The 16958-nt window shown below is 40.1% G+C and overlaps 1 pseudogene; it reads left to right on the top strand.

Annotated features, from left to right (window-relative positions):
* LOC131323862 (V-type proton ATPase subunit H-like) overlaps nucleotides 1–16958 on the top strand; it is a 36413-nt pseudogene that overhangs the window by 10836 nt on the left and 8619 nt on the right.

The raw sequence follows: 16958 nt of genomic DNA, 5'->3' as shown, positions 1-16958 counted from the left end.
TATATATATATATATATATATGTACTTACCAAATAAAATAAAGAAAAGGCTTTTGTCCAATGGGTAAAGATTACCTTAATGGTTATTATCCAATGGTCCATAGTTATTTGGGTACTTTTATTAGTAAATTAATCGAAAAGTACTTTTCAAAATAATTATAAATGTCAATCATAGTACTTTGTTTAAATCTTTCAAAATCCCTTTTAATATAAAGAAATGGGTTTCTTTTATCCAATGGATAATAATTCCCCCAACATTTATCGTCCAAAGGGTAAAGGATATAACCAAAACAATAAAAGAAAATTATAAAACAATTTCTAGTCTAGGGTTTGAAAAGGTTCAAAAGGTTCAAGATGGGCAAAACGGTCCATCTTTGGTTAGGGAAAAGTAACTAGGTGACTTTCTAGTTTGGTTACTCCATCGAGCCGATTAGAAGCTAACTAGGCTTGCTAAGTAGGGCATATAAGTCAAGAAACGATCCTTGAGGGTCCAAAGTGCGATTAGGGTTTCTAGTCGAGAAATACGATGATAAGGCGATCGATTGTTTAAATACAAACCACAAGGAAATCAAATAAGAGAATCAACGAGCAATAAAGAGAAATTAAGAATTTTCAAATAACAACGAGATTTTTATTGAACGAAAAATCGGAGTTGTTACAAGATCTACCTCGTTTTCTTCGATGGCCATGAAACACAAGTTAGCGACCTCTTGTTGCTCATCGTCCTCATCGGAGCTACTATCGTCGCTATTGTCCCATGCGGCCATCATAGCTCTCCTTTTGTCCTTCTTTGAATATTTCTTGGCATATGGACATTCACTTTTGATGTGGCCGGGCTTCTTGCACTCGTAGCAAATGATTGGATCCTTTTTGCTACTTTCTTCTTTGCCTCCATCTTTTCTTGAAAATCCTCTACCTTTGTGAGATGCTCTATTTTTGAGGAGTTTCTTGAACGTTTTTGTGATGAGCGCCATTTCATCATCCTCACTTTCGTTGCTTGAATCCTCCTTGCTTTTTGATTTGCATGTTGTACTTTTGAAGGCAAGATCCTTAACTTTCTTCTCTTTTTCACCCTTGAGGTTGTGATGCATTTCCTCCGTCATGAGAGATCCCATGAGCTTGTCCATCGTGTATGTTGAGAAATCTTTGGATTGTAGGATGATGGAGGTGGTAGTGTCCTAATTGGTTGGCATGGAACGGAGCACCTTCCTTGTCATTTCGGATTGACTGTAAATCTTTCTAAGAGCTTTTAAACTGTTAGTAATACTAGCAAATCTAGCAAACATTTGAGATATAGATTCATCTGGTTTCATTTTGAAGAGCTCATAGCTATGCACAAGAATATCAATTTTGGACTCCTTAACTTGACTATCTCCTTCATGTGACATTTCTAACTTATCCCATATTTCTTTAGCCGATTCACATGCGGAAACACAATCATATTCATTGGGAGTAAAAGCACAAAAAAGAAGGTTCATAGCTCTATAGTTCTTTTCTATTGAAGCCTTTTCCGAATGACTCCACTCATTATCTGATTTAGGCATAGTCTCTTCCCCAACATTCTTAGTAGGAATAATGGGACCATTTTTGATAATTTTCCATAGATCATAATCCGTGGATTGAATAAAGATCATCATTCTATTTTTCCAATGAGAGTAATTTTCTCCGGTGAACAAGGGAGGTCTATTGGACGATTGACCTTCGATACAAGAAACATTACTAGTGGTTGCCATGGATCTTAACTCTTAGATGGTTAAATCTACAAACAAGAGCCGAAGCTCTGATACCAATTGTTACCCAAATTATGCAACCTAGAGGGGGAGGGGGGGCGGGGGGGGGGGGGGGGGGGGGGGGGGGGGAATAGGATTTCTAGTAATAATCACCGATAAAAATTTATCTCTAACAATATATGTAAACAATAAGTATGCAATCAAATAGAGAGATAGAGAGATAGAACCCGTTTATAGTGGTTCGGTCCGGATTTGTCCACGGTCCGGCCCTACTCCACTTCTCCTCAAGCAATTACTTGAAGGTTCCACTAATCTTTAAAAGATTACAACTTGTAAGTCTTGCGGGTGCTTACAAAAACCGAATGCCTCTAGCTTTCCCGAGGAGCTAGCACAACCGCAAGAGTTTTCTTCGAAAAGTCTCTCAAAAACAAACACCCAAAATCTGTCTGATTTTGGTCTTCTAAGGTTTACAAGTGATCTCTCTCAATCACTCACTTAGGAATACAAATTGTGAAGGATGATGAGAAGATGAAAGCTCACAACAACAATAAAGTTTTCTCACAACAATAAATATGACAATGGAAGAGAATAAGTGTATTGTTCTTGGATCTAGGAGAGAAGAGCAATATCTTTTTGCTTGGAAAGTGTAAGAGCTTTTTGTTGTGATGAATCAATAATAAAAGACTAGTGCTTTAAGACCCCTGTTCTGCTCTTTAGCTGTTGTGCTCAAATCCTGCCGTTGGAGTTTAATTTGAGCCGTTGGATTTAGATCTGGATCGGCACAGCTGGGCGAAAATTGCTTTGGCCGGTCGTCCAGGCGGTCGTCCGGTTTGTCGTCCGGTTCCCTCCTGTAGACACACTCCTCTGGTCTGACAGCCGGCCTGTCAGCCGGTTCGTCAACCGGTACCTCATAAAATCATCTAAATAAATCCATTAAGGCATGTATTGAGCTCAATAAAGTCTTTGTAAATATAAATCATGAATCCAAGAGACTTTATGCTATTTTTCAAGGTCACGAAAATATTTAGTCCGTGAAAGGACTTTTCGATGATTTTGTATTTGCCAAATAAAAATATCATTGAATTAATCATCAAAATAATTAGTAGAGATACATATAATTTTTCACAAATTATAATGCAAACATTTTTCAACAATTCTCTTTCCTTATTTTACCTTGTATATCCAGTCTATACATTGTACCTCATTGTGAGAAGAATAATATATATCAATCGAGTTTTTCGACATAGTATCAGAGCGGGTTCCAAGAACCCGATTTCTCCTTTCTCTTCTTTTCTTGGTCTCTTGACCTAGTATCGTCTTTATCCCCTTATTTTTTAGAGCCAAGGAGCCTGTCTCTATTCTTTCTCAAACGATCTCTATTTCTCAGACCTATCTGAGAAACCCATCTTTGCAGACCCCTTTTTCGGCCCTCTCTGACCACTCAACAGGCCTGTTCTGCATCACCGACCACTGGCGATGTCATTCCAGTCATCTCTGACGATCCTCGCTCTCCAATGAAGTACTCTCAGTTCTCAGCAACACTAAGACTACCTTCTCAGCCTTCTCCGACCTTCTATAGACTCCGCCACCCACTCAGTCGAACTCCCGCGATCTCGCCTGAGCCCCAGCAGCTACATCGAACCCTCATCTAAACCATATTAACTCTGGGTATCTCTGTTACATCTCCAACGACCACTAGTAATCTTTTTTTCCGAGGCTTGATATCAACTGGGCAGTGCTCGAGATCTCTGGTAATATTTGGTTTATTCCTATTTTTTAGTTTGCTCTCATATTATGGGTGATAAGGATAAGAAAACCGAAACATCAGGCTCTAAGGACACTGTTAAGGATCCATTTCATCGTCGTTCTCCTACCTCAATTCAATTAAATGGGGCCAATTATTTCCCATGGTCACGTGCTGTGACTGTTTCTTTGCGAGCAAATGGTGAGACTTCCTATATCACTAATGCCCCGTCTGAAGATTCTGTTTGGATTCAAAATGATTTGTATATTATGACTTTGCTTTGGGATAGTCTTGAACCTGATATTTTAATAATGTTGCATGCCTTGACACATTCAAAGAAGTATGGGATACTTTACATGAGTTATATTCATCCAAACAAAATCTCTCTCGCATTTATCAAATTTATCAGAATATATTCTCTTGCCAACAAGGAGATCGGTCGGTTGATGAGTACTTTTCCACCTTAAAAGGGATGTGGGATGAGTTAAATATCTATCAACCTTTCACCACAAATTTAAAGGTTCAGCAGAAGTACAGAGATGAATTTCGAGTTACCAAATTCTTGTCCGAGCTGAATTCAGAACTTGCTCCTCTCAGTCCCCAAATTCTTTCCAGCAAGGAAGTTCCTACCGTAGGTGAGGCTTTTGCTCGTGTTCGAAGGGCTGCTCCTCAGTCTTCTATTTTAGAGCATCCAACTCCATCTGCCCTAGCTATTCCTGCTATTGGTCCTATTCCATCTTCTGGGAATTTTAGCCACTCTTCCCCCCACAGTCGTAGTGATTCTTATGAACGTGGTGGTCGTGGCACCAAGAAGTGTACACATTGCAATGCAACCAATCACACTCTTAAGTTCTGTTGGAAGCTTCATGGCAAGCCGGCTTGGGCTAATCAGGTATATTTGAGGGGGAGCCGTTTGGGCTGGTATAATTTTGAGAAAGCCGTTCTATCTCTAGGTCTGAGTATGATTCCATGTTTCACAAAGCTAATGCATCTTCGACTTCCATTGCGACTCATGTTTCATCAGGTAATATTTGCCTTCACTCATCTTCTCGTACTGGCAGTGCTCCATGGATTCTCGATTCTTGCACATCTGATCATATGACAAGTGATTTGTCTCTTCTTATTGATGTCGTTACACCTTACGTTCCTTCTTATGTTTTTATTGCAGAAGGTACTAAATTTTGTGTACATGGCATTGGTACTTATCGTGCCTCTGGCCTTATTTTTACTTCTGTCTTATACTTACCACAATTTCCTTTTAATCTACTTTCTATTCATAAACTTTCCCAAACTCACAATTGTTTTGTACTCTTCTATCCCTCTCATTGGGAATTTCAAGATCTCAAGACACAAATGATGATTGGTTGGGGGGGTATGAGAAGAATGGTATGTATTACCTTCAGCCGTCCACTCCACTACTACACCTTACTAGTGGCACTGTCGTCTTGGACACCCATCTTCTGCCAATCTTCGCAAGATAGTCCCTGATTTACCTAGTTTTTCTCCTTTTAATTGTGACACCTGTGAACTCAATAAACATCGTAGGGTTTCTTTTCCTTTACGAGTTGAGTCACCTAGTTTAGAACCATTTGCTTTAATTTATTCGGATATTTGGGGACCATCTCGTACCACGAGTTAATGTGGTGCTTGGTATTTTATTACGTTTATTGATGTTTTTCTTGTTTAACTTGGGTATATTTTCTCAACGATCGGTCTCAATTATTTTCTGTGTTTTCTAATTTTTATGATGAAATTGTCACTCAATTTAATGCCAAATTGCATATTTTGCGGACTAATATTGCCCAAGAATATATTTCTCATCAATTTATGCATTTTACTTAAACTCATGGCATTATTCATCAAATTGCTTGTGTAACCACCCCTCAACAAAATGGGGTTGCTGACCAGAAAAATGGAGCGATTTTAGCAGTCGCCTGAGCTCTTAGGCTTCACATGCATATTCCAAAACATTTTTGGGAGTATGCAGTTCTTATAACTAATTATCTTATAAATAGAACGCCATCTCGGGCTTTGAAAGGCAAAACTCCTTACCAGGTTCTCTTTCCTGACAAGGATCTTTTTTCTCTTCCCCCAAAACTTTTTGGTTGTGTTTCATTCGTACATAATTTCTCTCCAGGTCGCGATAAGCTTGATCCTCGTTCTTATAAATGTATATTTCTTGGTTACTCCCGGACACAGAAAGGATACATGTGTTATAGTCCCTTGCTACGTAAGACATTCTTTGAGACCGTCCCATATTATTCCCCAGCAGGTGCACGGTTACAACCACCCATGTTGGCTGATCTTGTCTGTCACCTTGTCTTCCCGAGATTGCTCCTCGACCACCCATTACACCAGTCCGTCCTCCCAAGACTGCTCCTCGACTACCCATAAAACAGATCTATGTTCGTCTTCGTCGCTCTTCTGCCGCCGCACCTCCCATTGCTCCTACAGACCCAACTTCTTTACCCACATCATCTCCTTCACCGTCTGAGGATCCAGATCTTGACTTTCCTATTGCCGTTCGTAAGGGTACGCGTTCTTGCACTTTCCATCATATTTCTCAGTTTGTGTCCTCTGATCCTTTATCTCCCTCTTTTCACATTTTTTCTGTGTCTCTATCTTCTGTTGTTGTTCTTAAGTCTTATTTAGAGGCTCTTACTCATCCTGGATGGCGCTCCGCTATGGAAGAAGAGATGTGTGCCTTGTCCATAATCATACTTAGACCCTTGTTCCCAAGCCTACTGGAGCACATATTGTTGGTTGTCGTTGGGTGTTTACTGTCAAACAAAATCCTGATGGTACTCTTGATCGACTAAAAACTCGTCTTGTGGCCAAAGGTTTCACCCAAACCTATGGGCTCGATTATACTGAGACTTTTTCTCCAGTGGCCAAACTTAATTCTGTACAGATTGTTATCTCCTTTGCGGCAAATCTTGATTTGCCTCTCCACCAGCTTGATGTCAAGAATGCCTTTCTACATGGGGATCTATCTGAGACTGTCTATATGGCACAACCACTCGGTTTTGAGTCCAAGGGGGAGTGTGTGTGTCGTCTTCACAAATCTATATATGGCCTCAAACAGTCTCCCCGGGCTTGGTTCGATAAGTTTAGCAATACTGTTGTTTCTCATGGTATGACTTGGAGTCAGGCTGATCACTCCATATTCTTTAAAAAGACCACTCGCGGTATTGTGATTCTCGTGGTTTATGTGGATGATATCGTCATCACTGGTAGTGATAGCATTGGGATTCAAACACTAATTCGCCATCTTGGTTCTAGCTTTCTTACCAAAGATCTAGGCAAGTTTCGATATTTCCTTGGCATTGAGGTGGCTCTTTCCAAAAGCGGGCATCAGTTTATCACAAAGAAAGTACACTCTCAAGATACAGGTTATATTGGGTCTAAAACTGTAGCTACTCCCATGGAGACTAATCTTAAGTTAATGCGTGAAGATGGTGAGCTGATTGACGACCCTGAGATGTATCGGAGACTTGTGGGAAAACTTATTTATCTAACTATTACTCGACCCGATATCTCCTATGTAGTTAGTGTTGTCAGTCAATTTATGACTCGTCCTCGAGTTCCTCATATGGAGGCAGTTGTTTGTATCTTGAAGTATCTCAAAAATGCTCCCGGACGTGGAATTCTCTACAAATCATATGGACATCTTCGTATTGAAGGATATACAGATGTTGACTGGGCAGGATCTCCTGCTGATCATCGTTCTACTACTGGCTATTGCACCTTTATAAGAGGCAATCTTGTGACATGGAGAAGTAAGAAATAGTCAATTGTATCACGTTCTAGTGCTGAGGCGGAGTATAGAGCAATGGCTCATACCACTGGTGAGTTGACTTGGTTGCACACACTTCTACAAGAGTTTGGGATCCCGGTACATGGTCCTACTCCTTTATATTGTGATAATCAAGCTGCTATCCACATTGCTAATAATCCAGTATTCCATGAGAGGACCAAGCACATTGAAGTTGATTGTCATTTCATTCGGTCAAAGGTGGAATCTAAAGATATTAGCACTCCTTTTGTTCCTTCAGGCTCTCAACTAGCTGATATTTTCACCAAGGCACTTCCCAAGACTTTCATTGATACTATTTGTCGCAAGTTGGAAGTACACGATGTTTATGCTCCAGCTTGAGGGGGAGTATTGACTGTATTTAATGTATTGAATGTAATTAGGAAGATACTCAATTAGGTAGAATCAATTAGGGATTCAATTTTATTTTATTCTCTTTCCTTATTTTACCTTGTATCCAGTCTATAAATTGTACCTTATTGTGAGAAGAATAATATATATCAATCGAGTATTTCGACACATGCGTCACACAACAGATAATGTATGAGCTCGAATTTTTTTGAAAAACTATTACACCAATTTAAAGATCCCATTGAGAAGGGGGAAAAAAATGGTATAAAAGTTTTTCACAAAAATCTCATATTACAATATTTTTTGCATGCAAAATGCAAGATTTCCCAAAAAGATCGAGTAATTTGGGAGAGAGGGATTAATTTTCCGGGTAAGAGTTCATTGTTTGATGAATTAAGCTGCCTTTGTTGTTTAAGCTTAACTGATTGATTGTTTCAGTGTCATAACAACTTTTAATAGTTAAATTGCTTTTAAGTACAACATAAGGTGCATGGCGGTAATAATCTTGTGTATAGATACATTGTCGCTTTTAGTGCATTGTACATAAAGCTTTCTCAAAATTTTTGTAGACTCATAAAGACTATGTAACATCTATAGCATTATAGACGTGCCTCGCTTCTGTGAAGCCCCTGCCTCGCCTTCCACCTAAGCCTCTGGGACACCTTGGCACCTTATTGGGCTCTTGCCATAAATAATGAATTAATGATGGGCAGAATAGATAACAGTTATACGCTATCTTTATTCTTTATAAATCTCGAGAATTTTGTCTTTTCCATTGTTGCTTGTGATCCTAATCCAGTTTCCCTAGTTTACATGTCCGACTGGTCCAATTTAAAGTTCGTGGCATATATTTGTGCGGCTTTTATTTCAAAAATAACTGTTTGTCTCTATCTGATTTAGTGAATTTGTGTAATGCCTCCACCTGAATTCTGAAAATCTGGTGCATCAATGTTTGCTAGGTTGTGATGGTGGTTGTTTTGACCCTTCGGAACTTGCTTCCAAAAGCGACTTTTGGTGCTCAGATGGTAGACCTCGGGCTACCGCAAACTGTTCAGAGTTTGAAAGCACAGTCATGGAGTGATGAGGTGATCAGAAACTGATAAAACTTTTGTTGTTTTTGTTCTCTCTCTCTTAGTCATTTCATACATTAATGTTTTTATTGGCAGCACACACAGGCACACCGTTCTAGACAAAAACCATCTTCCTCTGTCGGTAGAGGGGCAAAAAGGAGACGATGTGTGTTTCATTTTGATCCTGGTTGATTATGGTTATTTTTTCTGGAAACCATTGTGATTTAATTTCAATGTTTCTGCCGAACTAGTCAAATTACACCCGCATTCTTCCATGTATCATGCACTACAGTCCAGGCTCTATATTGGTGTAGTTTCTCAGTAAAATGGAGGCCCATAATCTCACGAAAGTCAATGAAAACTTTATTGACGTTATTTACCGAGTCACAGTCGTCTTTAATGAACATTATAAGGTCATCGGCAAAGAGGAGATTAACACTTTTTCTTCACGCAAAAGTTATTTTCACAATTCTTCTTGTTGTGATAATCAGTTACAATGCAGCATGAAGTGTCCAACTTCAGTTTTCACATTTTGCCTATCTAAGGGTGGCTTTGTGGGTAAATGCAAATGCAGTAGTTGGAAGTGTGATTGTTACTGATGTCTTGCTCCCATTCGTGGCACATACTGAGCTATTTGAAAATTGATTTTTTGTCTTTTGAAGTGGGATTTCTGTAGATACTTATTCAATGTGTAGTGTACAAGACTTTGATGCACTAGAGTTTTGGCACCAACAAAAACAGTTTTAGCATTATCACTACCCTAAAATTTCTGCTCATTCTTGGTTGGCTATGGTAATTGTTCTTAATTCACCCCCGCCCCCATCTTTGTGCATAATGCTTGTCTCAATGGCATACTTTCTGCTTCATTCTGGCTAACTTGCTATATAGGCTGTCATAAGAAATTTTCCACATTGTTAATTCAGATTTTGCATTATTAAATATTGATTAACGGTGAGGATGACTTTCTCAAGCTTTGATGGCGTTGTTTCATTTCCCTAAAACATACTATTGAATTGATTTCCTATAGCCCTCCAAAATGGGAATGGGATAAGTATCAGCATCTTTTGGGTAAAGCTTGTAGACCTTTGAGCTTGAGGGTATGTTTATGGGGAAGTATATTAACACAACACATTCACAACCATTTAGACAACACAATTATGTGGCATTATTTTCATTGGTGAATGAGTTAAACAAAAGAATTGCAAATCACCAATGAATAATGCCTGCATAAATGTGTCGGATAGATGGTTGGTGTTAATAGACTTTCCCTATGTTTATCTAGAACCACTGTTTGAAATGTGACTTCGGGGTTTCTGATAGGATTTGTTGGAGGTTCTAAATCAACTGGAAGAGGCTGAAAGATAATATTAAGAAAATGAGTTCTTTTGACAAGTACAAGCAAGAGGTCCTCCTTGGCCATCTCGACTGGTCCCCCATGCACGAAGATCCCATATTTTGGCGTGAGAACATTACAAAGTTTGAAGAAAATGATTTCCAGGTACTGCTCATCCCTCGGATATTACTACTACAATCGTCTTTGTGAAATGAGTTCTTTTACGTGACATCGTTTTTCTTCTGACGTATTTAATGATTATCAATTTCACAATCTCCTTGCATATAAACCTCTTCTTTACACCAGTTTTTGGTAGGCCTAGATTAAAACTTCTTTATGGAGCATTCCTTGCACAAGTGTCAGTGGTACAACTCTTTGTGATTGTTCAATTTTCCTTTGCTTATGAGGGGGGCATCCGGGTTGTCATGCTGTATATGATGGAATAGTACTTTGTATGTTTAACTGTTTTGCTAGCAGTTTCTTCCCCCGTGGCGTTCAAACTCTCACCTCCACTGGGTAGGCCTAATGAGACAACCAACTGCACTGCAGTGGCTTCTCAGAGACACCTTCATGTCAATGACTTTCCTTCTTCTGCTTTTCCCCTTTCGTATTGGGTTTGTATGAAGAAAACTGAACAATATCTTGCAGCATTGAGAACATTTGAACTGAGTAATGAGTACTACCGCTATTTTTCACTAGCTGATGAGCAGGGGAAGAAGGAAAAGAGTGAAGTTTTGGGAACTAATATTAACCTCGGTATCTCTGTTTATTCTAATCTTATGTGTGGCCTGTTGGAGCATTTTGTCTCTGTGCCGTATTTGCATGTCGTGCCAAAATAGTGATGAAATTTTGGCTTTACCTACCCAATCCTGTTATCACTGTTCAGTTTTCTGGGGATGAGTAGGCTCAAAGCTTGGATATTCTTCTTGGTGGAGGTTTGGTTTTAGAATAGGTGAAAAGGGGTTGCACTGTTGTTCACCTTTTCCGCATTTTTTAGGGTGGTTAATATCTTTGGAGTGTTATATTAGAAGAGAGTCATTCTTGTTAGATAACATGTCACATGGAAGTGTTAATATTATTTGCAAAGAAATTAGGGATCACCGAGGGATCCTGGATTCCTTGAAGAGCTGCAAGTATTAAGGAAAACAGATTACTTGTGCATATTCTTTTGTATCTTTTGCATAGGTAGCTGAACAATAAAAGAGGGAGTTTTTTGAAATTTTGTTTTCATTGTTGTTTTCAATTTTGTTGTGTAACCAAAAAAGGGAATCATTTTTAAATAATAATAAAAAAAAAGACTTCTTGTGGTAGTTGTTTTCGTTTCTCCTATGGGACCAAAATGGATAAACAAAAAATATGAAAAAAGAAAAGAAAAGAAGTTTAGCTTGTATTACGTACTTCTTTTCCTGTTTTGTTTGACCTTTCCTTTTCTATTCCTTCCACTCTTAGTCATGGTCCAGTCACATTAGAAGTAATTTCTTTGTGCTCTTCCATCTCTATGATGTTGCGTTTTGCGTTGTTCTGGAGTGTTTATTATTAGTATTATTATTATTATTATGATCATCATCATCTCAATGTCGCTGCAATTCCTTTCTTTAAAATGAGATATCATTCTTCCTCCTTGCTCATGCTTTGTCATAGTGTTTGTCTATTTTACTGATAGTCGACTAATCGACTAGAGATTGCTAAGTGTGCTGGAAATGTGGGTGTTTGTGGTGGTGGAGTTTGGTTCCTTGCCGTATTTCAGGACTTCTCTGGAAGCAAACTTAATGAAGTGAATGGAAATGGAAGAAGAACAACAAAATGGACTTTATTATCCCTCGGTGTAGAAGTCAAATCGACTATGAGAACACAATCGAACAGACGGTTAAATTACAAGCTACTCCTAGAGCAAGAAATGTAAAGTACAGATAAAAGTAGAAGCCTTTGGGCGATTGATTGGGGGGCTCTAAATATCTTCCTTTCTTGTATTTATAGGCTGTTGTCGACTTGAAATTCAAATCATACGGACTTCCCTCCTTCGATTTGAATTAGTTGGCTCCATGCTCCCTATTCTTGCTCCACTATCTGCATGAGGCGGTTACTTCTCCATGATCTCACATGTTTCCAACGTTGTAATTATTTCAACTGCCTGCTTGCATTAACCGTCTGACTCACGATCCGCATGTGATACAAAATTCTGACACGTGTCCAGTCGAATATCAACCGTTTGATCAGTCCATTTTCCTTAACAGGCTTCATATTGCATTTGCATTATATCAATCGGTCTAAAATGCGTTGACACGTGTAACATTCTGACCCAATTGATTATAATATACTAAATACTAAATTATGGTGTAAACAATGCCCCCCTATTTACCTGAGTTAAATATTAACTTTGGTAAATATTTCGCTTAGCAAATCACCACCTATATAAGGCAGAGTACTTCAAATTTAGGGCACGAATCGTGCTTTTTCTCGCAGAACGTTGAAACAGCTCTCGAACCCTAGAACAGCTTCCGAACCCAAATGGCACCGAAATCCAAACTACAGATCGTCAGCGACCCAGTTGAAGATCCGGCCACCGAGTCAGTGACGGAGGATTCCTTCCGATTCCCTGAATCGTACCGAAACGGGATTGGCCAAAACCAGAAGACTCAAGTTCTGATTCCTGACGATAATGTCAGTTCTCATTGCATATTGGGTCCAATTTTTTCATCAGTTCTCCCGGATGGCTTTCCAGAAGTCTACCCAGTGGGGGAACGTGATCCACTTCTCCTTCAGCTTCCGTCGCTGGAATGGTTAGGCTGGGGTAAGAACACCTGCCTTCGTTCTTGGCCTTACACCGTTGAAATGGGATGGGTAGATTGGGTAAGGCGCATGATGAAGTTCCTTTTCGAGGATTGGAAAACAATGGGAATCCGTGAGACAATTGAGCTCTCACAATATCCCTTGGACATGAATTCTGAACTCTTGGCTGCTGCAGCGTGTTTTTGGTCCAAATCATCCAATACCCTAATTCTTCATTGTGGCTTGCTATCTCCGACAGTCCTGGATATCTCTCATTTAACTGGCCTTCCTTCGTTAGGCCGTGAGGTAAATGCTCTGCTTTCTCCTGATCCATATGATCCCCCATTTGTTGTTCCATCGTCTGGGGTTAGTTATTCGAAATGGCTTAAGACTCACTTTAAAGCCAAAGCCTCAGCGCCTTGCTTTCATGAGAAGGTTGCATTTTACCTTTTCTGGATTTGTCGATTTCTTATGGCAGTCCCTGGGCTTAGGGTTACCAAAGAATACCTTAACCTAGCCGTTTGTATGGCCCAAGTAAAGAGGTTGGCCCTTGCCCCTTTTGTTTTAGGATCTCTGTATAAAGGCCTTTTTACCTTTGTTGATAAAAAGATAGCGGACTCTTGTGGTGGTCCTTTCTGGATCTTTCAAGCTTGGTTATATGCATACTTCCCTCAAATAAAACCTAAACTGGAGAACCCCCTTCGGTCAGATGAGGCATTGCAAACATGCCGTAGTTATGCTGAATATTTGTTAGGCTTCCACACTCAAACAGAGGAATCCTCCTTTCAAAGGTATTTCACCTTTTTTTATGAAAATAACCAAAAGAATTGGCCTATGTTCTGTCCATTCGATAAATTCGAATTTGCATCAGAAAGACTGAAGCCATGCTTTGAGGACATTCCACCAGCTTCTCCCCAACTTGTAGAGAAAATGACTCAGTCCAAACGGTTATTTTGGGCCAGCATTCTTCTTCCAAGACTTATCCCAGTGGGCTTTGCCCTGAATAACACTCCTTTTGGGAATTGTGGTTTCGAGAATTACTCTCCTTGTCAATATGCTAGGCAGTTTGGCCTCGCACAAGGCATTCCAATGCCTTTTGTTCACCCAAACATCATTGAGATGGCCTCCAGTAGGCCAACCATTAAGGCCAAAGACTCACAGATGATATCTCTGATGGTTAGCAACTTTCAACAACGTGTCAAAGCCTTTCAGTTTATTGACTTCAAGATCAATAAAGCGACCCTGCCTGCTTTTGATGAATGGTGGTCGACTATGAGGGCCCTCTATTTCAGTGCTTCACTTTCAGACTGCCTATACAGGCTTGATCCTGAATACAAATTCCTTCAAGATAAGGCTGGTAAGCACAGCTTATTCATTGGTTTTTAGTTCAATTAGTCATACTTTACTAATCTTTATCATATTGTTTCTTTAGCAGAGATAACAGCTCGATTGCCTGATGAACCCTCCAAGGCCATTGTGCCTCATGCAGGAGCAGTTCCCATATCCTCTGTGCCCAGTAGGAATACCAGGAAAAGGAAAGCTGAATCGATTAAGGACTCTGAAACCAGGCCACGGACACGAACTCTCAAGATCACATCAGGTGTGAGCCAAAAGGTTTCCAGAAGTCCTTCCACTGGTAGACCTAAGAAACAGGTCAGTGAAACATCTACTCCCACAAAGCAACCAACAAGAAAGCTCACCAAAAAGCAAAGTTCTAGTGACAAAGGGTTGGCTTTGAAGGTACACTCTTATCTTTGTTACCCTTATTGATTTCGTTCGTACTTTTCACGAGTCTTTCTATTCTCATTTTCCCATTTGCTGTCTTTTACAGAAGGGTAAAGAGACCAGAATTGTAGATGCTTTTGAAGAGGAAGAAGAAAATTCCTCACAATCTTCACAAATTCAAAAATCCTCCTTCTCAGTAGGAGAGACAGTCGATACTGAATTGGCAATCGATCAATACGAGTCCACAGCAGTATCAGATCCTTTGGATCAAGCTGATTGGTTGCCAGGATTTCAGGAGCAATTGCTGTATCAAGAAAACCCTTTACTGCAGGATGACAGTCCTCTTGTGCAGGTTGGTGAGGGTTCAGCTCTGAGGCCAGATGGTGTTGAACTTGGTGTACCAGCCATTCGACAACTTGATACTACAACAAATCAAATTGCATCAGACTCAGTCAAAGCTGTGCCAATGAAGGACGTCACTGTTGCTCCAATAATTCAGAAGATCGATCTGAATCAACAAAGTGATGGTAGGGAAGAAACAGCTTCCCCTCAGATGGCGGACGTGCCTTCTCTAGAGGTTTCCCCATCAATGAATGAAAAGACAATGGAAAAGAAGGGACCAACAGAGGATCCAGCTCAGATTGCCCCTGTTGTCCAACCTGTTGTCCAAATTGGTCCTACTCAAGAAGGTGGGCAAGGCGCAGAGGATGTTGCCTCTAGCCCTTCTGGTAATCCCTCTGGGAACCAAGTCTTATTTCCAACAAGTGTGACCCCCGCAAACATTTCGAGGGCTCTTGCCTTAACTACATCTCCTCGTTCAGTGAACAAGACTGCAACAAATCCTGTGGGTGTTGAGGATTCTGCTCATGTCAAGTCCTCAAGTGATTCTTTAGACCAATTAATGGAAGAGATAAAATCGACTTCCCAAATCTTTCGTTCCCTTACTGAGATTTCAGAATCCAACAGTTCTTTCTTCTTTCTTCAACTCAGTGCGGAGACTCAGAAAGAAATTCAAGTCTTCTTTGACTTCCTAAAGCTTCCTTTTGAGGAATTGATGACAGTGAAGTCTACGGAGTTCAGTGCTTGCGTTGAATCCTTATCTCAAAAGCATGTTTTCCCCCTTAGAGAGCAAATTATCTTGGAAAACTATGCATCATCTCTGAATGACAACATTAGTCTCTTCCGATATTACCAACAAGAAATAAGTCAGAAGCAGGATTTAATCGGTAACCTTTCCAACTTAACAGTGAAGCTATCGACTATGCATGCTGACGCTTCGACTTTGAAGTCGAGGCTTTTGGCAATTGATCAAGAAGAGAAGGAGTTGGTATATCGATTGGGTCAACTGCAGGCTGAAAAGAAAAACCTTCTGGTAACAGCGAACCAACTCGATAAAGATTTCAAACACCTAGCAGAGGAAGGCAAAGGAGTCTCAGTTCATGTCTCTGCTGCTCGTGAAGATTTGCAGAGAAACAGAGTTAAATGTGATGAACTTGTCGTTAAGTGGGAGGCTTTTAAGTCTGCCTTCTTTCATGAATGATTTTGGTTGACTTCAGTTTTATAGCCAATTGACTAATCCTGTTAGTACAAACTATAAGTATTTTTGTTTGTTGATTGTTTTTATCAACAGGTGGTATGCCAGAAATGAGAATGGCAATTAGAATGAAAATTAGACCTTCCATGGCCTTTCTCACATTCCCTGTTAGAAAACTCCAAATTCTTTGTTTGGAACCATTTCTTTAACCTTTATGCAAATTTTACTCACATGTACCAGATTCACATACATGCCCAAGCTGAGTAAAAACTTCACATAATTGGCTAACACCTTACTTTAACCACGTGATGCCACAGGATCAAAACCCTTGATCCCTATTTATCCGGACTGTGGGCGCCTATAATTATGGCAGAACTACGTCATAATCATGATGACGCTTCCCTTCCACTTTTTGGGAATCCGCACAGTAATTACTGACGGTTTAGGTACAACACATGATGCCGTTCTGCAGAAATTCAGCCGCCTTACTTGGGAAACGGCCATTGAGAGCCCACTAACCCCATTAGCTGTCACGTCTCTTAATTCACCTCGGGATAACTGTCCACGACCCACGTCTTTAGATTTTCCTGGGTCTATAAATATCACCACTGAGTAGAAGTTCAAACACCTGTGTTTCTACATTATGGCTTCCAATATTTCTTCTACTCCCCTCTCCACACAAATCACTCCTGCTCACATAAAACAACTGGCCACTGAGCTTTCCTGGGCCCTCATGGAGGATCAAAATGAGTGTAAGCGGAGGATCCAGGCCATCCACGATCGAGTGGAGGGCATGGCGCTTCGGCTGGAGAAGATGGAGTCCGCTCTCAAACTTGTGGTGGCCAACTGGGACACCATCGACTACAAGTCTTCTCCGGTTGACCCTGCT

The sequence above is a fragment of the Rhododendron vialii genome, chromosome 4a (assembly GCF_030253575.1).
Source record: "Rhododendron vialii isolate Sample 1 chromosome 4a, ASM3025357v1".
In the NCBI taxonomy this organism is placed as follows: domain Eukaryota; kingdom Viridiplantae; phylum Streptophyta; class Magnoliopsida; order Ericales; family Ericaceae; genus Rhododendron; species Rhododendron vialii.
Note: the sequence above shows the minus strand (reverse complement) of the source record. Positions and strands in the feature narration are given on the sequence as shown.